Source organism: Vulpes vulpes, chromosome 4, assembly GCF_048418805.1.
Source record: "Vulpes vulpes isolate BD-2025 chromosome 4, VulVul3, whole genome shotgun sequence".
Classification (NCBI taxonomy): Eukaryota; Metazoa; Chordata; class Mammalia; order Carnivora; family Canidae; genus Vulpes; species Vulpes vulpes.
In genome coordinates, this window is record NC_132783.1 from 81812112 (window position 1) to 81836354 (window position 24243).

At 48.6% G+C, this 24243-nt stretch overlaps 1 protein-coding gene across 1 annotated transcript in view; it reads left to right on the top strand.

Moving 5' to 3' along the window:
- Window positions 1-1628: 1628 nt before the first annotated feature.
- Window positions 1629-24243, top strand: part of LOC140598427 (cadherin-23-like) — a 311068-nt gene continuing 288453 nt past the window's right edge. Inside the window, exon 1 of the mRNA XM_072754990.1 lies at window positions 1629-1791. The gene's annotated coding sequence lies outside the window, so the exon portion shown is untranslated. The remainder of the gene's footprint in view (window positions 1792-24243) is intronic.

Below are 24243 nucleotides of genomic sequence, written 5' to 3' on the forward strand. Positions count from 1 at the left end.
CACCACAGAACCATCGGGTATGCTATTTCTCCTGCCTAAAACTTTCTCTCTCCGTTGCTCATCCTTCAGATCTCTGCTAGGTGTCACCTCCTCCAAGAAGTCTTCCCTGATCCACCAGGCCAGGTGCCATTTAAGCACTCCTCTTTCTAAGCACTGATGCCAGCTGTAATTTTACCTGTTTATGTATCTCATCAGCCAAGGTCTGGTTCCCCCGTCAGAGGAGCAACTTCACCAGGCACAAGGACCAAGCCTGTTTTGTTCCCCATCATTTTCCCAGAACCTGTTTCAGCTAGCTAGCACAGAGTAACAACCGTGAATGAATGAGTGAATGGAGAAGATTCTGGGTTCAACACCTGACTCCACCACAGGGGCAAGTCACTCACCTCCCTCAAGCCTATTTTCAGGACCTGCTGGAAAGGCTGTGTTGAGGATGGAAGGCGTTGAGTCTCTGCCCAGAGCCTGGCTCCAGGCAGCTGCTGTCAGTATGCTCACTGTGACGGCGACGGGTCCAGAAATCGTGTCATGTGATAAACAGTTCAAAGAATTCAGAATGTTTAGTCGGGTGAAGTAGAGACCAAGGTCAAGGAGTGACCGTCTTCAGCTACAACTCCTGGATCAAATACAACTGCTCCCCCGTCCAGGTGTCTGAAAAAGTCAGGAAGTTTCCATTCCAGAGGCGTGCAAAAGGAGGCTGGGAGACCATTACTGCAGGAGGGTGTACTGCATAAGTGAGGGCGTTCAGGCCACCTCAGGGCCCTCTTCCAGTCCGGGGTCCTCCGTCTGCAAGCACCTAGGGGCATTTTGAGCTGTAAAGAGGGAGGTGGGCAGGTGGGAGCGCACGGGTGGAATGGGCCAGGGCGGCGGGCTGGGCCCAGCGGGGCGCAGCAGCCTCAAGGACTCCGAGGGACCCGCCGCTCCTCGCCCAGCGATCCTGGGAGCAGAGAGGGGGCGCTTAAAGCCAACAGATGGCGCAGGCTCACCTAGGCCCTGGGCCGGCTCGCTCGCGCCGGCTTCCCCAGCCCGGCCCGGTTCTCCCCGAGGCGCGGAGCCGGCAGGGGGCCGGCGGAGGCCGGGGGGCCCGCACCCCTGGGCGAGCCCCTCTGCGGGGGGCGGGCGGCCGTGCGCGGCGAGGCTCCAGCGCGCACCTGGGCCGCAGCCGCGGGCGCCCTCGCTGCCCCTGGGGGGGATTCGTCGAGTTGCCGCGGCAGCCGGTGCCATGACGGCCGCGGAGGGCAGCTCCGCCGGCGCTCGACCGTGCGTAGCCTGAGCGCCCGGCGGGCTGGGCGGCGCGGCCCCGGGGTCGGAGCGGGGCGCGGGCGGGGGCGCGGCGGGGGAGCGCGGGGGGCGCGGGGGGGCGCGGGCGGGCGCGTCAGGGGGCGGGGTCTGGGGCGGGGGCCGCGCGGGGCGGAGGGAGCGCCGGAAAGTTGATCGGCGACTTGAGCGGCGGCGGCGGCGGCGGCGGCTCGGGAGCGAGGGGCGCGATGCTCCGCGGGAAGGCGCGTCCGACGGCGGCGGGGCGCTGAGCGGGGCGCTGAGCCGGGCCGGGCGGGGCGGGGCGGGCGGGGGCGGCCGGGCCCGGGCATGGAGCGCGGGGCCGCGGAGCCTCGGGCCGATCGGGGCGCGCCGAGTCGGAGCCCGCGGCGCGCCTGAAGTTGCCGGCGACACGCGGGGGAGCCCGGCGCCGGCGGCGAGACGCGGCGGCGGCCTGCAGCGGAGCCGGCGGCCCGGGGGTCCCGGCCGGAGGAGCGCAGAGCCGGGGCGCGACGCGGCGCTTCTCCGCACACGCACACGGTACCGACCGCCGCGCCGCCCTCCCCCCCCGCCCCTCGCCTTCTCCGCACCTCGCCCGCGCGCCCGGAAAGTTGCGGCCGCCGAGAGCCACTTGTTCCGGCTCGGCCAGCGCCCGCGGCGGGCCCCGGGGCTGCCCCGCGCCCTGCGCCCTGCGCCCTGCGCCCTGCGCCCTGCCCCCGGCCCGGACGCGCGGCAACTTGGATTCCCGGGAACCCGCCTTCCCGCCGGCTTGGCCTGGGGAGGGGCACGCCCCGCCGGGGTCCCGGAGCCCCCGCCGCCCGGCTCTCCGCGCCTCGGAGCGGGTCCGGCCGGGTCTGGGGGGGGATCCCGGCGGTGGGGAGGGCGTCGGGCCCCCAGTCCTGTCCCCCGTGCGCTCCGCGTCCCCCTTTGGACGGTGGGATGGGGTGGGGCGCGCCGCCCCCGCGCGGTGGGCTCGGGCGCCGGAGGAGCCTCCGGTCGCCTCCCAGTGCCGGCGGGAGACCCCGGAGGACCCCGCAACCTCCCCAACCCGACCCGCTTTGGGAAAACCCCGCGCGGCTCGCTCTCGGCTCCCCCGGCCGGCTCCCCGGCAGGCCCGCCCCGGAGGCCTGCGCCCGGGATCGCCGCCCCCCGCTCCCCTGCAGGGCAGCCCGGGACGCGAGCAAAGCCCGCGCCCTCCCTCCGACGTGGCGGCCGCGCCCGCGGCGAGCCCTCAGGTACCTTCCTCTCCCCAAGCGAGCACCGGCCGCTGCCGCTGGGCTCCGAGCGCAGGTTCAGGTTGGAGCCAGAGCCAGAGCCATCGCCGCTGGCCGCCGCCCCACCGCGACCCCGGCCCCGACCCCCTGCCCTGCTGCTGTCTGTGCCCACTGGGGGGAAATCAGCCTTTTCTGACAGCGACACGCCCGTAGCCTCCCGAGTGATTCAGAAGGCAGCCTCTTCTGTGTACTTTGCCCTCTTGGACCAGGGCAGGCATTGACCCTTGCGGTTCCGGTGATTAGCAAGAGCCCCCACCCCAATTTGTGTCTTGAAATGAGCTGGAGGGGCACATGAGGACTGTGGGGGGTGGTCCCTGCGGGAGCACTGGGTGCAGTCAGTCAGACCCTTGCCGGGGGTGGCCGCTGGTGGCCCGTGGTTTGAGGAGCCGTGTTTGGAGCCAGGTGTGGGGTGCTTTGCTGATGAGTCAGCCGGTCCTGGGGAGAGCTGGCTTGGAGCTCGTGTTTGGGTCATGGTGCACGCAGCACCCGTGGGGGTGGGGGACGAGAGGTCATTCTGTCCCAGGAGGGGCTGGGAGGAGACCCCTCAGCCAGGAAAAGGATGCTTGGTGCTGGGTCCCCGGGGCTGGGGAGAGTCAGAAAGAAGAGGACCTGCGTGGCAGAGAGCGTGAGTACCCCGTGGGCTGGAAAGGCAGCACTCCAGAAGTGAGGGGTGTGAGCCAGGTAGTGGAGGACAGTGACGGGGTGCGAGGCCCCGGGCTGGCATTCTGACCTTATCTGGGCTGGGCCCCCATGCACATGTCTGTGTTGGCCTTCCTGGTCCTCAAACAGCTGGGCTCCTCACATCTGCCTACTAAAGAGCTTGATTAGAGGGTTATGTTGGCAGATGGGCCTGTTTGCCGCCCGAATAGCCCCCCTCATCCAACAAACCACCTTCCCTACAATTTCACCATTTGATGTTCATTTCTTTGAGCCTAACATTTGAAAGGGCGTCTTTCTGAAGCCTTTACTGTACATACACATACTTCTGGGAGGTGAAGGAGGGCCTGGTGGAGCTTTGCTGCTCCGACTGTGGCCGGTGGACGCAGCATCACCTGGGGGCTTGTTAGATAGGCAGATTCTTCTGGCTCATCCCAGAACTCCTGAGCCAGGATGTGTGTTTGACAAGATCCTTGAGTGGTTTGTTTGCTCAGTAAAGTTTGTGAAGCCCTGGTCCACAGTACCTTCTAGGGAATGAGCATTTCACAACCTCTTGGAGCAGAAGGAGTGTCACCTAGGGCAGTGGATAAGAACGTGGCTCTGAGAAGGCAACTGGAACTTCTTTTCGGGAACAGTTATGCTAGGGTTGGGTAACAGTTCACTGCTGGCCTCTCAGGTCCATCCCTTGCTGATGCCAGGAAGGGTCTGTATTTGGGGGACCTTTAGACAGATTCAGGTGGCATCTCAGCTTTCTGTGCAGTTAAAATGTTGCTACGTGTGCTGCATTATGGGCTGGTAGAAAGTGGGCACAGGGCAGAGTTTCTGGAAGCTGGATATGCTGCTCTGCCTCTAGATGGCCTGGGGCTGGGTAGGTGCTGTCCCTCAAAGGGAAGGAATTGACTAACTGTCCTCTGCTTCATCTGTCCCATCCGGATGGTAGAGTGCCCCATTGATCACACCTTTCAGGGGCCACAGGACTTAGGCAGAGGGAGCTGCATAAATGCTAATTCGGGATAGTCCATGGAGAAGAGGGTGCTGACCAGGCTCCACTCTTACCCCCAGCCCAGGGTTGGATATCCCACTTCTGCTGTCCTGGGGCCCTGGGAGACCCTGCGCCCCAAGACAGGAGGATGACGGCAGGGCATGATGGCAGCTCCCCTCCTGGTCTTTTGGAGGAATAATGGTGCCCCTGAAGCCATCAAGGCTGGCCCGAGAGTAGACTTTGGAAGATTTGGCTCAGAGGCCTGGTGAGGCCGGTGGTGTCACAGGTGAAAGGTCAGGGCACAATCCTCAGCCCTGTCAAAAGAGGACTGTCCTTCCCCCCTAAGCTGGCCTCCTTGCCAGGAAGATGGACAATCCTTCCAGAGTGCAGGGTGGTGAGTGAGCGGTGGGGGGTGGGAGTCGGGGTCGGGGGGGGGGGGCATGGGTCAGCACAGGCGTGGGCCTGACCAACAGTGACACTGACGTGAACCCTTCCTGCATCAATGAGCTCAAACACAGCAAGGTGAAGAAAGACTATTTTCATGAACCCTCAGGTTTTGAAAATTTTACTGTTTGAAAATATAAAGATATTTTTAAAAATTGCCTTCATTGCCTTTGAACTTACTGGTTTCAAGCAATGATGGTGTTGTTGGTTTTTTAAAAAATTAACTTCTTATCTTGAGCCTCGATTGGAGTTTTTCTTGACATCAAGACAATCCTGTTTGTGTAGTTAATAGGTGAGCAAGGTCATTCGCGAGGTAGACTCTGCTGGATGGGTTATGCGGGATGGGAATATTTTGCCTCTAGTGGGAGGGAAGTGGGGATCGGAAGGGGTTTTTCTATGCTCCGGGCTCATGCGCTTCCAGGCGTGTTACTGACACTGCTAGGGGGTCACCGACCCTGGGAAGCCTTCACTGCCGCCTCTCCAGCCTGTGCCTCCCTCCCTCACCTCCTTCTGTAGCGCTGTTTACCCCCCCTGCGGGGATCTGACCCCACATCTGGACAGTGAGCTCCCGCAGCATGGGCTGTGTCGGACTCCTCCTTGAATCCCCAGGCCGCCGCCACACGAGTGGACCTGGTGCTCACCGACTGAGTGGGCTATGGCCAAGTGACTGTTTCACTTCCTTCTCTACTCCAATGTTAATTGATCATTAACACCAGGCATTGGTGCGTCTGTAACCAGTCTTCCCTATTCATGTCGGTTCCTTTCAAGACAGAGCAGCTTTGCCCATCTTGCTGTGTTCTGGGCTCCAGCATATGCCCTTGGAGTGGAGGTCTCAAATTCACATACCTACGGGGGCTGGGAGGCAGACAAAGAGTACCGCAGTGCCAAATGTGAGATGACAGGGAGTTGTGGAGACTCTGAGAACAGGAGAGCACAGGCCCCGTATGAATGGGACAAAGGGTGGGCAAATCCCATCTCTGTGACAGAAGTCAGAATCATGGTTGCCCTGGGGTGCAATGACGAGGGCACAAGGTGTGCTGGACTGCTGGAAATTTCCGTATCGTGATCTGAATATCTGCAACAGCGGTGACTGATCATTTGTGCAGAAGAGTCAATTCAGAAAAATTGGAGCATTTATGGGGCATATTTATTTTGGTTCAATATGGAAATCTCTTTATTGAATCCCATAGGGCAGAAAATGCAAATTCTTACCAACTTTATTGACCAGACGGGTGTCCGTGAGAAACTTGGCATATTTAAGAAGTGGCCGCATGGAGACAGCATTCTAGTCTTTCACTGTGAAATCTGATCTGGACCTGTCATGGGGAATGGGGCCGGCTATGGCTCCCCCTTGCTGGTCTGTATATTTGGGTGTTTCCGAGGTGCTACCTCCTATGGCAGTGAAAGTCCATGTGGCTCAGCGTTTTGCCAAGGGGCATGGGAATAGCAGACACCGTCCTCAGCCTCACCGGCCTCCAGCTGGGTCATGAGGGGGGACAGGTTTAGCATTTGTATTTTTTACATTTCCTTTGCATAGTCTAAAACCAACCATGCAAGCGTTGGTTACTACCATGACTGTAAAGCTGTCCCCTTCCTAATTTTTGTAAGGCGGCTCGGAGGCAGAGAGAGCTGGGATTGAACACCAGTGTGTCCACTCTTGAGCTCGGAAGCCTTGGTCTGCCGTGTAGCCTTGCCCAGGCCTTAGTTTTCCCGTCTGTTAAATGGGAGCAAATTTTCAATTACCTTTGTCAGCTTGCTCTCGACGTAAGTGAGAAAAAATTGTGTAGAAAGCCTTTGGTGCAGTGCCTGGCACACAGCACACATGCAAAATGTAGTAGCTTTTATTATCCTTGTTGATTTAGTCATGTGTTAGGCACACTGTATTCTAGCCAAGAGGTGAAACCTCCCCTTATTTTGAGAGCTTGACAATCTGTAAGTTCATAAATTGAATTCTGCCTAAAGGGGTGTGTGCGCGTGTGGTTGCGATTTTTAATTTTGAATTAGTTACTAACAACATTAAAACACCAGCACTTTTGCATTAAAAAAACCTAGATTTCTGGCATCTCTGACTGGAGCTGGCAATGGTGGGTCTGTGTTCCCGACTGGCAGTTGCTGGTTGGTGCCGAGTTACAGCCGCCCCTTTTGTTTACTTATGTTTTTATTTTAAGAATTCTTTGATTGAGGATTGCGTGCATACAGCAAGATAACCAGATCTAAAGTAGAAGTGGTGAACTTTTACGGATGTGTACACCGTGCAGATCAGGTGCATTCCCGGTGCCTTGGCCAGCTCCCGCATGCCCCCTCCCAGGCAGTGTCACCCCGCTCCAGAAGTGACCACCGTTCCCACTTCACTCCTGTCACACAGCTGAGTCTGGCCGGAAGGCCTCCTTTTAGATGTAGGTGAGCTTACGGCCTTCATTTCTCCACAGGCCTCCTCACTCCCTGTTATCTCACACTCGAGCCCCCTGTTCTCAGGTTGCCCTCCATCCTGGCCCCTTTAGCCATTTGAGTGTGGGACCTCCATTCCAAGGAGTAGAAGGGTCCTTAGAAACTAGCTCGATTCACTGTGTTACAGGTGGGGAGACTGAGGCCCAGAGCTGGGGAATGGACTTATTCTAGGCCCTCTCCCTGGGTGAGGGAGACCTGGGTGGTGGCCAGTCAGGGGCCGAGCCCTGCTTCTCCTGCCCCAGCATGAGGTGTGGAGGAGGCCAGGCAGGCCTTCATCTCTCAGATGCTCGCGGCCCAGTGCCTAACTCTGCAATCACAGTCACCCAGAGCCTCCCGCAGGCTGATCAGCCTACGAGGGAGGGAGTGTTTTCTGGCCCATGCCTTCCTGGAGATGCATCTTGCCCAAGGCAGGCTGATAGTGGCCCTGCTTTTCTCTTGAAAGGCCCTGCTCCATTTGGAGAGGACCTGAGATACCATTTGTGACAAGGGCCCTGCATACCACCTTGATTGTCTCTGCTTCTGGAAGAAGGCTGTAATTTGGGAGCCAGTGAAAGCGAAGGAGGGAGGGACGTAGAGGAGAGAGCTAGAGAGGGGGAGGAAAGAGAGAGAGGAAAAAAACCCCAGGGTGGCCGGGACCAGGTCTGGGTATCCATTTGTGTCACTGGTCTTGTCAGCAAGGGAGGCCGGCTTTTCCTGGCTTGTGATGGGGAACCATTGGTGATAGAACTCTAAGCCAGACCTCTCTGCCCCTTCTACGGAGGCCTGTGGCTTTGTGTTAGACGGGGATCTGTGGATGGAATGTCGCCGAGAAACCAGCATATGCTGGGCAGTGGGGTGGAAGGTCCTTCCAAACCCATCCCCTATGTTTTAGGGTCTCAGGTGCACAGCTGGGGAGTCTTTTCCTTCAGCCATTGAGTCGGCCAGTATTGAGGCATCACCAGTGTACCGAGAGTCTGCAGCAATGCTGGTCAATAGAAATATAATGTGAGCCACAAATGCAAACCACAGGTGTGGCCTTTAGAATTTTCTAGTGGCCACTTAAAAAAAGTTACATCAGTGAAATTATTTTTGAAAATCTATTTTATTTAACCCAGTTGATCTAAAACATTATCATTTTAACCTATAGTCAACATAACAAATTATTGTTTAATATATATCTTATATTATTTTTGTACCAAGTCTCTGGAATCTGGTGTGTATTTTGCATTTAGAGCACATCTCCAATTGAACCAGGTACATTCCAAGGATTCAGTGGCTACCTGTAGTTCGTGGCTACTGCAGGGAACTGGGGGAGAAAGTCGGATAATAAAGACACACCCGGAGTATTGACAGATGGTCCTGGGTGCTACAGAGAAGATAGAGGGGGCAATTGGCAAGCTAAAGGCAAAAAATAGGGTGGCTGGGAGAAGCCTCTTGAAGGATGGGAAGATGTGGTCCATCCCCATGGACCTGAGCTCTGGCAGGGCTGGGGAGGCGAGTGATAGATAAGATAAAAGCATTTTATCTCTGGAGTGTGCACCTGTTTGTTTTTTCCCCATCTTCTCTGCACGCTTTCCAGGAGAAAGATAAGGAGTGAGTTCATTGCTACTCATTGCTTTCTATGCTGGGGAGTTTTCAATACAAGCGGGGTGTCAGCCTGAAAAGCCGCTGCAATCTGGAGCATTAGGGATCGAGTCCTCTGGGGGAGAGGGGCTGGCCTAGCCAAATTAGGGAGGCTCGGATGCCAAGGGGTTGGGGTCCTCGGCTACCTGGAGGCTTGTCTTCTCTCCTGGAGTGGGGGTGCTGGGAGGGGATCCTGGGGCTCTGAAGACCTGCCCGTGGGCAGATTGCTCTGGGGCTGGGGAAATGCAGACGTTCCTCGCTGTCTGGACTTCAGCTGTGACTGATCCGGGCCAGGGTGAATGTTCTGGTGCCTACGACCTCCAGACAGCTGATGTTAAGAGACAGACTGTGCAGGTGCTGGGCAAACTGTACTTGCTCACCCCATCTGAAGGGGCCACCACTGCTCTCATTCTCACTCGTGTTTTTTTTTGTTTTTTGTTTTTTAAAGATTTTATTTATTTATTCATGAGAGACAGAGAGAGAGAGAGAGGCAGAGACACAGGCAGAGGGAGAAGCAGGCTCCATGCAGGGAGCCCGACGTGGGACTCGATCCTGGGTCTCCAGGATCACACCCCGGGCTGCAGGCGGCGCTAAACCGCTGTGCCACCAGGGCTGCCCCTCACCCATGCTTTTTAAGCAGGAGGGCAGGACAAGTGACTTCCAAAATCATCTAGAAGTGCAGATTTTTTAAAAAATGCAGAATTTTGTTACCTTAAATGTTAGCAACTAATTCAGATATTAAAAAACACCATGAGGCTGTTCATTCATTGATCAAATATTTATGGAGACTTTACTGAATGCCAGGCACTGTTCTAGGGCCCATCAGTGAGTGGCTCCTACCCTTGCAGAATGCATATTGTAGGGAAGACAAGTGCATGTGGCCTATGCACCACTGGTTATGTGCGACCTCTGTCATAGTGTCAGGATGGGCAGTAATAACTAGAAGCACTTACTAAGCGTTTACCGTGTGCCAGGCCCTGGTCTTAGTGCTTTACGTAAAGTGCCTCCCGTGGTCCCGACGGCGGCATGGAGATAGGTCCTGCCGTTACTCCTGCTTTACAGATGAGAAACCAGGAAGCACAGAGAGGTGAACGCTTCACCCAAAGTCACACAGCAGGCAGGTTGTCGGGTAGAATTTGAGCAAGGTGGTCTGACCTCTTCATCTTCAGGCAGTTCTTTGCTCCGCACTGCACTTGGAGAAGGCGTGTCATCAAATCCCCGACAATACAGATGGACACAAAGCTCAGAAAGGACAAATGAGCCCCCTCAGATCTGCACAGAGACAGTCCAGCCTGTGTGTGTGTGTGTGGTGCTGTGAACTTCACCTGTGACTGACCCCGCTTCGGGGTGGGACCCTTAGGTGCCCCTGGCACGCAGGCATTTCAGAGAGCGAGGCCAGGCAGTGATTTAAGCGTCCATGGGCGGGAACAACAGGGCACGTGCCAGCTCAGGTTATCTGGCCTGCCCAGGTCACCCCCGTTGGGGAGGGCCACTTCTTCGGTGGCTTCTGCACTTGCCTGGACCTGGCGACCCCAGTCGGACCCCCAGCTCTTCCCACCCGTGAAGCCTGGGGGTCGAATGCAAGAAGTCCGATGAGTGGACCCCAGCCCATACTTGCCCTCTGCTGGTGGCCTGGCTGGCCCACGAGCTCCCATCTGTGTTCCTGGCCAAGTGTTAGTCCTGCAGTGACCTCAGCATCGACGCTGGGTCTGGGCCTGCATAGCCTCATGGGGGACCGCAGGCACACCCTGTAGCTCTCCCATATCGGCGTGAGCGCGGGACCCAGGAGGTAGAGAGATGTACGTGAACCGTAAAGCAAGACACGCCCAGTGAGTGTGTGAAGGCTTTAATCACAGTCCTTGTGTGGATTCAAGGGCTCTAATTCTCTGTGCAACGGTGTGCTCATCTGTGAAGTAGCGGGGAGATCCTCGGGGCCAGTCCACCCCACTCAGGGAGTAGGGGACTCCCGAGAGGCGTGGGAATGCTTGGAATGTATTGTGATATCTAGAAACTGCGATCAGTCAATCGGTGTTTATTCATAAGTTATCGTGTGTATGAATGACTTACCCTACGTGGGATTTGTAAGATATATGCAGATAAATATTGAAATGACACAAAGATCTCTAAACCCAACAGCAGTGTCTGTGTGGCTGAATGACGCATGCCCATTCTGTCAATTTGATGCCCATCTTTTGGCAAGAGTGTACAAGTCAGCAAGTATTTATTAAGCACCTCTTGTTTGCAGGGCACACTGCATGGCACACCAGAGCATAGACATGGAGGAGGCATGGCCCTTGCCTCCCACGGGCTCTCACACTTACGCAGAGTATCATATCTGCGCTGATTCTGTGTGTGTGTGTGGGGGGGGCACCAGGAGGGGTGGGGGCCTGCAGCTCCCTTTGGAAATTTTAGCATCTCGAGCCTAACTCAGCCAAGGTGTTCCTTCTGTGCTCTTCCTCACTGGCCCCAGAGCTCTCCCGTTACCCTGAAGTGCAGTGTGACACCCGAGGGCTGACTTAACACCGGAATGGCTGCATCCTGACAAGGGGACGGGAAGGGCACGGGGTGTAAAGAGTGGGGATTGCCCAAGGCTAGACTTGCCAGGTGGCTTGACCTACCAAGCCAAGCCCGAGGGCTGTCGGAAACTGGAGCTCAGGCCGGAAGAAGGGAGCCCATGAATAATACAGCGGGAGGGAGGCTGTTAACTAGGTGACCTGGTTGCACCTGTGTGTTTCACAGCTTCCTCGGGATTGGCCGTGGAGGGCCTGGGTGTCAGGGAGGGCAGAGGGAAATGGGAAAGGCCAGCTGGAGACACAGCTTCTGTTTGCTTTTCATCTGTCCGGCTCGGAAGGGCTTTGTACTAACAGCTCCCTCGCGTTCCGACCTGGACCCGGATGGCCTTGGCTGTGTGGGTGCGTGTGCACGTGTGTGCTCACACAGGTGTGCTGCGGCTCTGCACCTGGACACTGTGGAGCGATGGATGAACGTAAGGGTGGGCCTCCTCCAATGTCCTGCCCCAAGGCCTGATTTCCGGGGCTGTTTGCCTAACCAGTTGTCAGGCTTGCTCTGATCTCTGGCACAGATGTGCTGTGTCACCTTTGCCAGGGTGACCCCCTCTCTGGGCTACTTTTGGTTGCCATGGACATGAGATGGTCTTGTCTCCCCAGGCTTTGGCCTCCAATAAGGGAAGCGCTGTTTGACGTAAGTTGGGAACGGGTGACTCTGACTTTATCTTTGAATGCTGGGGAGGCGAGGGGGGAGGGAGGGGTCCTGTCATTTTAAGTATCTGTCACTGGAGCCCAGCTACAGCCACCCAGACCTGGCACAAAGGGGCCTCTGGACTCCCATACCTCCTAGAAAAACAAAGAACGTCTCTGGCAGGACGAGGGCCTCTTTCAGACAGTGCAAAGTGCACGTGCTTAAGCAGCAGGAGAGTTTAAGGGCAGATTCAAGAAGAAACTGGTTATAGGATGTGTCAGGTGAGGGGTGGAGAGTCTGAGATAGTAGAGAGAGCTCATTCCCAGAGGAGGCTGGCTTGGCCTGGAGTGGAGGACCCCTGACCAGTGCCTGGGAGGGGAACAGGGGCCCCCAGCCTGCACCTGATCTTTGTTCTGAGCACGGTCTGCAGGGGTCTGACCTCTGAGGGGGTCCCAGGCCCTCTTGCAAAGGATAGGGAAAGAACTTGCTTTGGCCCAAACCCATGCTTCGGCCCCAGCTGCCTTCCCAGGCTTAGGAGCCCAGATGGGCTGCTGTTCTTTAGCTGTAGAAATGGGCCTTCAAGATGTTACACGCCTCATTCCCGTCCCCCCCCCCCTCCACACACACACACACATTTGCCAGCCTGGAAGACATGGGGAGCATCTCTTCATTTGTGCTGGAAGAGATGCTCCCCATCTGGAGCATCTGGGTGGTGTAACCGGGGCTGCAGGCACCAGGCCTCATCAGTGGGCCGGTTGCTGAAACAAGGGGAGTGTTTCTGAGCCAAACTCCCGAGGTTCGAATCCTAGCTCTTCCAGTTATTAGCTGTGTGCTCTTGGACAACCTAAATAAATCACTTTTTTCATCGGCTTTCTCATCCAGAAAGTCGGGTGGTTGGTACCTACATCACAGGGTGGTTGGACTAAATGAGTTACTGCATATAAAATCTTTAGAAAAAAAGTGCCTGCCACATAGTAAATGCTCAACAAATGCTGTTATTATGTATTATTAAGCTGCTGTTATTCTCAGCTCCTGCATTTTGGAGGCTCACAGCCTTGCAGGCTGCCTGGGGGTGCTAGGAGTAACTATCATACTTATGAGAAAGGCTGTGTAGGTTCAAAGGGAGTGAGGGAAGTAGAAGTCTTGGAAGGCTTCATGGAGGAAGAGGCCCCTTGCCCAGGGGCTGTGACTTCTCCCTGTGCCCACTGGCATTGTGCTCCCGTGGTAGGCAAACACAAAGAGAGGCAGGGCATGGAGTAGGGAGTAGCCCTGATGGCGCCAATCCAACTGAGACTTTTTAGTCAATGTTGTAATTAAAGTATAACACATACAGAAAAATGTACAAATCATACAGCTTGAATTATTATAAAGTGACCACTCCCATGTAACTGCTACCCAAACCAAGAAAAAAAATATATCAAGGCCGCCTGGGTGGCTGACTGGTTGAGCGGCTTAGGGCGTGATCCTGGGGTTCCGGGATTGAGTGCTGCATCAGGCTCCCAGTGGGGAACCTGCTTCTCCCTCTGCCTATGTCTCTGCCTCTCTCTCTCTGTGTCTCTCATGAATAAATAAATAATTTCTAAAAAGAAAATATCAGAAGCCATCTCCCTGTTATTAGTTCCTAGATGTAACTCCTCGCCTGACTTTTAATCTCACACGTTCATTTCGTCTATTTTGTCCATGTAGAATGCAGGTCATCATGCAGTATGTTCTCTTTGTGAGGTTTTCTCTTATTTAACTTATTGGTGAGATTCACTTTGTTGTGTATACTTACATTCATTCATTCTCATCACCATATAGTATTCTATTGTATGGGTATTCCGCAGTTTATGCATTTTCCACTGTGAATGGACAATTGAGTTGTTTCTAGTAACAGCCATATTACAGGAAAGGTTATGATTGTTGGTTATGTGTCTTTTGACATACATGTATGTCTGTGCAATTTTGTTGAGCATATTTGATTGTCATTGTGCCAGTACAAACTTTAATTTGTGTAATTCCTATAGCTTTATACATGTAGTCTTAATATCTGCTGGTGTAAATCCTCCAGCTTGGTTCTTCTTCAACATTTTTGTTTACTTTTGTTTTTTTGCATTTCTATATAAATTTTAGAATTGGCTTTTGAAATTGCCCCAGAATCTCTGCTGAGATGTGATTGAGACTGCATCAAAAATATGTAGGTCAATTTGGGGAAAATTGACATTTTAACAATATTGAGCTTTCTGATCCACAGAGAAGATAAGCTCATCCATTTACCTGTGTCCTAATAAATTTCTTTAAAGAATGCTTTTTAATTGTCTGGGTAGAAGCTTTAAGCTTCTTTTACTAGATTGATTTCTGTGTTTTATTTTTTTTTAAACATAAATGTTCATATCATTTAAAAATAAATGATATTTAAAATTTTTGTTATTTCTAATTTCTGGGGAATTTCAAAATCTGCTCCAGTGCCTGGGAGGGGAACAAGGGTCCCTAGCCTGCACCTGATCTTTGTTCTGAGCACGGTCTGCAGGGGTCTGACCTCTGAGGGGGTCCCAGGCCCTCTTGCACAGGATAGGGAAGGAACTTGTTTCGGCCCAAACCCATGCTTCGGCCCCAGCTGTCTTCCCAGGCTTAGGACCCCAGATGGGCTGCTGTTCTTTAGCTGTAGAAATGGGCCTTCAAGACGTTACACACCTCATCTCTGTCCACACACACACAGACCCATTTGCCAGCCTGGAAGACATGGGCAGCATCTCTTCATTTGTGCTTGGTCTGGGTGGTGTAAATGGGGCACCAGGTATGTAGACATATAATTGATTTTTACAATATTGCCCTGAATCCAAAAATCTTTGTTAAATTTGCTTATTAGTTCTGTTTGTTTATAGAGTTTTTATTTTTAACCTATATTATCATGTTTTCTAGAAATAACAATGTTTTATCTTCCTTTCCAATACTTTTTTTCTTGTCTTATTGCAGTGGCTAGGACTTTCAGCATAATTCTGAATAGAAGTGAATAGTGGCCGTGTTTATTTTGATTCTGGCATTGAGGAGAAAGTTTTCAATATTTCAGCACTAAGTGTGATGCTTGCTGTAGGTTTTTCATAGATTTCATTTCTCAAATTAGGGAAATTTTCTTCTCCCCCCCCCCTCCAAACTGTGGTAAAATATTCTTAACACAAAATTTACCATTTTAATTTTTTTAAGCGTACAATTCAGTGATATTAATTATGGTCACCATGTTGTGCAACCATCGTCACCATCCATTTCCAAACTTTTTATCATCCCAAACAGTAGCTGGGTAAGCTCTGTACCTTTTACGTAATAACTCTCCATTCCCTCCCCCTCCCAGCCCCTGTAACCTCTATTTTATTTTCTGTCTCTACAGATTTGCCTATTCTAGGTATCTCATATAAGTGGAATCATACAGTATTTGTCCTTTTGTGCCTGGCTTGTTTCACTTAACAGAACGTTTTCAGAGTTCATTCATGTTGTAGCATGTGTCAGAGTTTCATTTCTTTTTAAGGCTGAATATTATGCACTTGTGTGTATATATACACCATGCTTTGTTTATCCATTCATCTGTTGACAGGCACTGGGACTCTTTCCACTTCTGGTTAGTGTGTATAAGGTTGCTATGAACATTGGTGTACAAGTATTTGTTTGAGTCTCTGCCATCAGTTCTTTTGAGTATATCAAAGAGTGGAATTCCTAGATCATATGGTAATTCTACATTTGATTTTTTTGAGGAACTGCCATACTGTTTCCTATAGCAGCTGCTCCATTGTATATTCTCACCAGCACTGCACAAGAGTTAAAATTTCTCTGCATCTTTACCAACACTTTTTTTTTATATAATAGCTTTCCTGATGGGTATTAAGTGGTATCTCATGGTCGTTTTGATTTGCGTTTCCCCAATGGCTAGCAATGTAAGTATCTTTTCATGTGCTTATTGAACATTTGTACATCTTCTATGGAGAAATGTAAGTCTTTGCCTATTTTTGAATGGGTTTGTTTGTGGCGTGGTTATTATTGAGTTGTAGGGGATTTTTATGTGTTCTGGATGTTAATCCCTTAGCAGGTATATGATCTACAAATATTTTCTCCCAATTCCATAGGGTGCCTTTTTTGCTCTGTTTGTAGATACACGAAAGTTTCTCAATTTTGATGAAGTCCAATTTATCTTTATCATTGTTGCTTCCACTTTCAGTGTCATAGCCAAGAAATCATTGCCAAATCCAATGTCATGAAGATTTTCCCCTGAGAAGTTTATAATCTTAGTTCTTATATTTAGGTCTTGGATTGGTTTTTAGTTAATTTTTATATATGGCATTAAGGTAAGTGTCTAACTTGATTCTTTTGCATGTGGATATCCAGTTTTCCCTGCACCATTTTTTAAAAAGACCATCGCTTCCCCAGTGAAGCATCCTGACATCTTGGTTGAAAATATATTAACCACATGGGCAGTGGCTGATTGCTGGGCTCTCAGTTCTGTTCCACGAGTCTGTATTCTGTCCTTATATCAATATCACACTGTTTTGATTATTGCAGCTTTGTAGCAAATTTTGAAATCGGGGAGTGTTAAATACTCCAACTTTCTTCTTTTCCAAGATTGTCTTGGTTATTCAGGGATCTTTTGAGATTACATAGAAATCTCAGGATGAGTTTTTCTACTTCTGAAAAAAAAAAAACTACCATTGAGATTTTGATAGGGATTGCATTAAATGTATAGAATGCCTTGGGTGATATCATATCTTAACAATATTAAGTCTTACAGTTAATGAATATGGAATGTCTTCCACTTATTTATGTCTTCTTTAACTTCTTTCAGCAATGTTTTGTAGTTCTCAGTGTACAGGTCATTTGCCTCCCTGGTTAACCTTATTCCTATTTTATTCTTTTTGATGCTATTTTAAATGGAATTGTTTTCTTAAATTTCTCTCTAGATCACATATGGCTAAGATATAGAAATGCAAATTAATTTTGCAGGTTGATTTTGTATCTTGCATCATTGCTGAATCTATTCATTAGCTTGAACACCATTTTAATGGAATCTTTGGAGTTTTCTACACAAGGATCATGTCATCTGTGAATGGAGATCATTTTACTTTTTCCATTCCAATTTGGAGTTGGAAATTTCTTGCCTAATTACTCTGACTAGAACTTTCAATACCATGTTGAAGGAAGTGGTAATAGCAGGCATTCTTGTTTTATTCTTGGTCTTAAGTAAGTCTTTAGCCATTTAGTATGATGTTAGCCATGCACTTTCCAAAGATGACCTCTTCTATTCCTTTCTGCTTAGAGGTTTATCATAAATGTGTGTGGAATTTTGTCAAATGCATTTTTGCATCTATTATGAATATACAGATTTCCTTCTTTCTTCTGTTGTGGAGAATGACATGGATTGACTTTCAAAGGTTAACCAACCTTGCATTCCTGGAATACATCCAACTTTGTCATGATAGATAATTCTTTTCATAATCCTTTGGCTGCTAATAGAAAAGCTACAACAGCATTTTCTTTTGACTATATTTTGCATGGTATATGTGAACTATTAATATTCTGTTTAATATTTTTTGATCTGTGTTCATGAAAAAGATCAATCTGTGATTTTCCTTTCTTATGATATCCTTGTCAGATTATATTGTGAAGTTATACTAGCCTCATGATATAAATTGGAAACTGTTACTTCTTTTTTTGTTTTTCTGCAGAAATATGGATAAGATTTGTGTAGTCTTTTTTTAGATTTAAATGTTTTACAAAAATTCAATAGAGAAGCCATGTGAACTTAGATGTTTTAGTAGGAAGGTGTTTTGATTACAGTTTCAATTTAGAAATAGGATTATTTATATTTCTGTGTTTTTGTATGTCAGTTTTGGTAGGTTGAATTTTTTGAGGATGTTATCCATTTTATATAAATTTTGTAATGAATTGAAATAAAGATATTCATAGTATTTCCTTAATTGTCCACTTATCATCTTTGTACTCTTTGGGCAATCTGTGGTGATACTCTCTTTTCCATTCATGATATTAGTAATATGTGCCTTCTCTCTTATTTTCTTCAGTATCTTACAGATTACTAGATTCATCAAAGAATTGCTTTTTTTACTGATTTTTGTCTATTTGATTTTGGTTTTATTTCATTAATTTTTATTCCTACTCAGAATTGTTTTTGGTCTTCTTTGGGATGAAAGGAGATGGAAACATTATCCTCTCTTTTGGTTTAATTTACTTCTTAAAATCTTTTTGAGTTAGGTACATCAATTATTGTTTCTAAGATTTTCTTCTTTTCTAAAAACAGAATTTAAGGATATAAATTTTCCTTTAAGCATAAAATTTGTTACATTTTCATTATGGTAGGATTCAAAACATTCTCTAATTTCTGTGCAGTTTCTTCTTTGATTTATGGGTTTTGTTCTGTTTAGTTTAGAAGAGCATTGCTTCATTTCCAAACATTTGGGGATTTCCTCAGTATTTTCATGGTTGTTTTTGAGCCTAATCTGCTATAATCAGATAACATTCTTCGAATTATTTCATTTCTTTGAAACATTAAAAGTTACTTTATGGCCCAGCATGGTGGATTTTGGTAAGTTTTCTATTGCCTCACAAGAAGAGTGTTTATTCTGTTACTGTGTGTAGCGTTTGATTTTTGTCAATGAGGTCAGCTATGTAAATAATGTTGTTTAGATGTTGGTATCCTTACTGATTTGTTTTTTGCTTTTTCCATCAATTTTTGAGAATTATGCATTGACGCCTTCCATTGTGATTGGGGATTTGTCTGTTTCTCTTTCTAGTTTTGTCAATGTTTGCTTTATGTATTTTGAAGCTGTGTTATCAGGCAAGTAAAAATTTAGAATTCAATTATCTTCCTACTTTCCTTATCTTCAGCTGCTTTCCTGGTGCATTTACCCTTTGATTATGTTGAAATGTCTGTCTTTGAAATATCTATCTTCATGTCTGGTAATCTTTGGTAGCTTTTTTCCTTAAAGTGTTACTTGGCTGCTGTTAAAGTAGCTATGCCAGCTTTCTTTCAATTAGATTTTGCACAGCATAACTTTTTATATCCTTTTGCTTTCAGTGCTTATGTATCCTTATATTCAAGATGTATCACTTGTACACATAATGTAATATTGAAAAATTCAGTCTGATTGTCTTTTAAGGTGAATATTTATTTCATTTATACTTAAAGTAATTACTAGTATGCTTTGGTTATAGCTATTACCTTAATAGTTGTTTTCTATTTACCTACCTATCTGCCCCTTTTTTCTATTTTATTGCCTTCTTTTGGATTCCTTAGCTTATATATATAGTCCTTTACTCTTCATGTAGCAGCTACTCTGGAGGCTATAGCCTGCATCCTTAACTTACTGGAGTCAATTTTTTACTCTCTCTCAGACAATGCTAGTCTCTAGACCACTAACTCTATTTGTCCCCTTTCTACCTTTTCTGTTAATGTTGCTGTGAGTTTTAATTGTGTATGTATTTTACATTCCACAAGACATTATTACTTTTTTCCTTTTAGTCAATATCTATTTGCTTACATATCTACCCTTTTTGATGTCCTTTATTTTTCACTGTGTTTCTTATTTTCCTTTGGAATAATTCTCCCATCACCTGAAGATCTCTCCTCTTAGTGTGAATATATCCTTTCATTTTCTATCTTGTTCATCTGGAAATGTATTTACTACGCCATCACTTTTGGGAAATATTTTTATTGAATATAAAATGTTTTTGTCACACTTATAGATGTCATTCCATTCATTGTTTTCTGGCTTCTATAGTTCCTTTTGAAAAGTCAGGTGTAAGTTTTATTAGCACCTGTGAACCTGTTTCTTCCCTCTGACTCATTTAAAAAATTTTTTTGCCTTTTGTTCTCAACAGTTTATTATTGCCTTTTGTTTTCAAAGGCAATAATAAACTGCCTTTTGTTCTCAGCAGTTTATTATATAAAACAGTTGATTTATCCTGCTTTATATTCATAGCATTTATCTAATCTATGGCTTGGTATTTTTAATCAGTTTCAAAAGATTCTTGGCCACTATCACTTCAACTATTACTTCTATCCTACTCTCTCTCTTTTTTCTTTGGCACTTAAGTTACACATGTACTAGGCATTTACACCATATCCTATATATCTCATGAGCTGTTTTAAAAATTAGTTCTCTATATGTATTTTTCTCTCTCTGCTTCATTCTGGTTATTTTCTGCGGGCCTATTTTCAGTTCACTTGTCTTGTTTTCAGGAGTGTCTAATTCACTGTTAAACCCACCCATTAAGATCTTGATTTCTTAAAAAGATTTTATTTATTTATATAAGAGAGAAAGACTATGAGCAGGGGGAAGGGAAGAGGGAGAGGGAGAAGCAGGCTCCCCACTGGGCAGGAAACTCAATGCAGAACTGGATCCCAGGACCCGGGGATCAGGACCTGAGCTGAAGGCAGATGTTTTACCAACTAGGCCACCTAACTGCCCAAGACCTTGATTTTTGTTACATTATTCATTTTTGGGATTTCCTTTTCTTTATTTTGTAGACTTGAATTCTCTGATGAAATTCTCCATATTGTCAGTTGTTTTCTTGACTATATTAATTCCTATTTTTAAAGCCTGCATTTGATAACTCTAATATCTGGATTACCTCTGGGCATGTTTCTATTCTCTGTTTTTTCTCTTGGTCCTATCTATGGTATGGTTGGTAATTTTTTTAATGAACACCAGTCATTTTGTATGAAAAACTGTAGAGGCTCTGGCTGTTGCCACTTCTTTTTTATAGAGGATTCACCTTATCATCTGACAGACAGCAGAGCAGCCAGTCATCATAATCTGGCCAGGGGCTGAGCTGACTCAGGGTGAGTTAAAGTCTTTATAATGCTTGATTTACTTTTGGTTCATGGACACTTCTGGAGCAACCCTCCAAAGGTCTGTTAACTGAGAGCCTGGGTGTTAACTAAAACCACTCCTCCTGTCAGTCCTAAATTCCATTTTTGTCTCCTCAATAGCATGAGTCAGCTAAAAGCTCCATTCTAATGTTCAGCTGCTTTTTGCTTGGTTCCTTAGCTTCTTCTCTCCAAAGCTTACGAAATGGCAGACACCTGGAGGGGAATATTGGAGCTGAGTGCTGAATTCACTTCTCAATGTCTCCCTTCTCTGGGATCTTGGATCCTTACGTGCTGGCTGCCTTTTCACCCCAAATTCCAGTTTTTATTTCCCTAGGCTCACAGAATAGCCAAAATTCTGCTGGCTTCCCCACTCTCATTTCTTGCCAACACCCTGAGTAGAAAAGAGGCTCTTAGAATGTTGGGCTTATCTCTGGGACCTTTTTCTCTGGATCTTCACACCTCAGGTTCTGTCTGCCCTCATACCTCTCTAGTGCTTCCAGAATTTTTTTTGGTCCAGATTTTCTAATCTCACTGGGATCATCGATCTGCTCCAAGTTGTACATGACAGCACAAGGTGGAGTGGTACCCAAGTGGGATTTGAATCCCTGTTCATTATTTAATGGCCGAGCAACCTTGGGTTCATGACGTCTTCCTTCAGCCTCAATCTCATCATCTGTAAAATGGGTCTAATAATAATTACATCCTTTTATCAGATGGTTTTGGGAACTAAATAAGAAACTCAATGCTTGGGACACCTGGGTGGCTCAGTGGTTGCATGCGTCTGCCTTCAGCTCGGGGCGTGATCCCGGAGTCCCAGGATTGAATCCCACATCGGGCTCCCCGCATGGAGCCTGCCTCTCCCTCTGCCTGTGTCTCTGCCTCTCTCTCTCTGTGTGTCTCTCATGAATAAATGAGTAAAATCTTAAAAAAAAAAAAGAAATGCAATGCTTGCCAGATAGTATGTGCTCAATAAATGATAACTATCACCATCACCATCTATGTCCTTGTTGTTACTGTACCATGAAGTAAATAAAAATCTGGGAAGGTGTCTTAGGGTCCCTAGTATGGCTTGAGGGGACTGAGGGTTAGTGTTCTTCTGTGACCCCAGCATGGATTCAGCCACCTACCCTCTCCCCCTGCCCTGCAGACATGCACATACTCTCCTCCACTTCCCTGTCTTCTCCCTGAAGTATCAGTGCAAAGCTTTCTCCTTAGGGTTGGTTCTCAGGCTGCTGGTATTGCTGGAATTGGGCTCTCTGGAGAAGTGAAGTAGAAGGAGGATGAAAATGAAGCATCCCCTCTGCCTCCACCCTGCCCCTGCTCCATGTCGTCCTCAGCCTATTAGTATACACACCCCTGTGGTAGCTGGAATGAGAAAGGACTGGAGACTGTGCCCAGGCCCTTTCAGATGGACATGCAGAGACCTTTTCCCCAGGAGAAGCCCTAACCCATAGCAGAAGAGCATTGGAGGCCACCCAGATGAGAAAAGCCACTTGAAGTTTTGTGTCATTTTTAGTTCTCCTAATCTCCCCTCAACATTCTATCATGAAATTTCTCAAACATGCAGGAAGGTTGAAAGACTTGTACAGTGAACACCCATATCCCCACCACCACTGGTTTCCTAGCGTCCTCTCGAGTGGTCTGCACACACATGTAGTACAGTGACGGTGATACTCTCACTGTTAATAACACGTCTCGAGAGCTTACGGTCTATGAGCTGGCATTCCAGGTATTTTACATGCATTACATTTTCTCTTCACAACAACTCTGTAAGGGAGGGACTATTATTATCTCCATTTCAGAGATGCAGGAAGCTGGGGCCCAGAGAGGTGAGGCATCTCAGGCCAGCTCACACACCACTGTGGGCAGTCAAGATGTGAGTCTGGCCAGTCTGGCAGCTCTCTTGACCTCCTCCTCTACGACTCTCAACATTTCTTGGCCCCAGCACCATCAACAGTTCCCTCCAGGGGCCTGGTGATAGTGTACTTAACAGTGCACCAAGCTGGCTGAGTAGGTCGTGAGCTCCCCGTCCCTGGGGGGCATTCAACCAAATGACTCCCAAAGGTTTCTCCACAAGTAGCTCTGGTATGTTTTTCCCCAGCTCTGGTTTTTGCCCATGGCATCTGCCACTCTTATCTTGTGTCTTTAGGGGTCACAGGTGCTCCTCTTGCTCCCTTGAACCCCCAAAGAGGAGTCCTTTCAGCATCTTGTAAGGCAGGATGGGGTTTGTCCTCCCCAGCCTGCTGGCAGGAGGCAGTGGGGAGGCTCAGAGTGGGCAGAGGGTGCTGCTCAGCCACAGAGCAAGGCTGTCTGCCAGGAACAGTTCTCCGTGCTGCTTTCCGGGCGCTCTGCTCATACCCGTGTTTAACCTGACTCTCTCCCATCCACACCTACCCCAGGCCTGGCCTGAGGAGAACCTGTGTGCCTGGGGGGGGGGGCAGCATATGGGAAAGAGCTGAGTAAAATTCTTCACTAGGAACAAATCTCATTTTCAAGAAAGTCTTGACAAAATGAGGCATTAAATTACAATATTTCGGAGAGCGTCGTAATTCTATTGCAGACAGCCCTTCATCATGGAATCTGAAAGCTGGGAAAATACAAAACTCATTAGATTAAAATAAACCACCTACTGCTCTGGAGAAAAGCTTATTTATCAATATCAATTTACTTATGATTACTCTGGCCTGCAATTTGTTATTTTTAAGAATTACGATTTGTGTATTGCTCATACAGATGTGAAATATTTTTTCTTAAATTGAGTATTTTTGAAAAGATACCCTTGCCCTTAGTAAAGGTTAAAGAGTGGTTCCTAGAGAGGGGGAGAGGGTGGCAGGGTCAGAAGATAAATGAAAAGAGGCCGGGGTGGGGGATGGTGAGGAAGTGGGTGTGTGAGGGGCTGAAGGGAAGCAGACATGGGCAGAGGGGTCTGAAGTCACGTGAAGCCTTCAGGTCTTTGGTCCCTTTAGAAGATGCTCTTGGTCCCTTTAGAGGAAGGACACCCTGCGTAACTAAACTATCTGTAAAATAGAATGTATCTTGTGAAGTAGTGAGTTTTCCATCACCAGGGGTATGCAAGCTCCAGTTGAGGTTCTATGTGGGATGATGCCGTAGAGTGGAGCGGTCAGATGAAGAGCCACCTGTAGAGTCCGGTCTTGGTGGTCAGTGATGCGCTGAATTGCACACAGTGGAACTGGAAGGTAGGACAGGGTGGGCAGCCCCGTAACAGGGAGAAGAGAGAGGGCGCTGGATTGGGTGTCAGAGAACATTCCTCTTGAATTCCCTGGCTCTGGGCCTCCTGGCTCCCCGCAGCCCTTGCTCTGTGGTGCCGGGAAGGAGTTCAATTTGCAGACCCAGCGCCTCCAGGATTCGAATCCTGCTGTCCTCACGTCCTGCCATGAGAGCGCAGGCAAAGTACGGGTGGTCTGTGGGGCCTGCTTCTTCATCTGCAGCGTGGGTCAGCCGGGCCCCTCCCAGGTGGTCCCGGGGTCTTAGGAAGTTAGATCGGCGGCGCATGGTAGGTACACTCAGTGCTCATA